The sequence below is a fragment of the Morone saxatilis genome, unplaced genomic scaffold (assembly GCF_004916995.1).
Source record: "Morone saxatilis isolate NCDOM2014 unplaced genomic scaffold, NCSU_SB_2.0 Contig9, whole genome shotgun sequence".
Taxonomy (NCBI): Eukaryota; Metazoa; Chordata; class Actinopteri; family Moronidae; genus Morone; species Morone saxatilis.
The window spans coordinates 16,746,997-16,747,968 of NW_023340268.1; positions in this window are offsets into that span (position 1 = coordinate 16,746,997).

The window sequence follows — 972 nt, forward strand, 5'->3', positions numbered from 1 at the left end:
CTTCATAGGGTATGATTTTGATCAGTTCCAAATCACCTGGACGAAATAAGAATCACTGTGTTTTCGTAACCTTAGAATGGAGGCGTGTCTTAATATCGTACCAGGAGGGAGCTGGTCCTCTCCTCTTCCATGGAGGCTGCCATAATGAACCACTGCTACAGTTTCTACAGTAGCCCAGAATGGACGAACCAAACACTGGCTCCAGATAGGGCCTTTGGCATTTTGTTGGGAGTTTCGCTGTCCATCATAGTTTCTCCTACACCCTTAGAAGGTTGAGCTGTATTAAAATGTACAATCATTGTTAGATGCCACTGAATCCTTCACACTGGCCCTTTACAAAACAGTGTGACAGGAGGGAAGAAACAATATCTACTGGCAAACTGGCTTTGTGAATTGTACAAGAAGTGTTTTTATGCATTCAACATGCAGATGTTAGATTTTGCACTTTTTAGCATGTTAGTATGCTAACATTTGCTAATTAACCCTTAACAAACAGCTGAGGCTGAATGTCATTAGTTTTGCAGGTATTTGAACTGATTATTGGGTAAGACGACAAGAGTGATCAAAATTCATACAGTAATGATCCATTCAATAGTTAGTAGATATATAGTGACATTTCAGTCTAGAATGTTGAACCAACCATAGATCAGAAAACCTCCCTTCCTATTCGAGGTATGATCTTTACTTATTCTGGTTTATTTGGAATACATATACAGACATAGACTCAGGTCATTAGCATGTGTAGCCCTACTGGGGCCATTTCTGTGTTCCCAGTGTCCTGTGTTCCCCAGATTTATATGGCACATAATGAGAAGATGACAAAGAGTCCTTTGTCCCCAAGTCTTAGGGTTAGGTAAGGGATTACTGGCAAAGCATAGGCAGCCATTTCTCCCATGGCTAATTAGCCTGTAATTAGTACTTGCCTTGAAATAAAAATTAAGGATAGTATAAACTAATCATAAGAGAATTAAT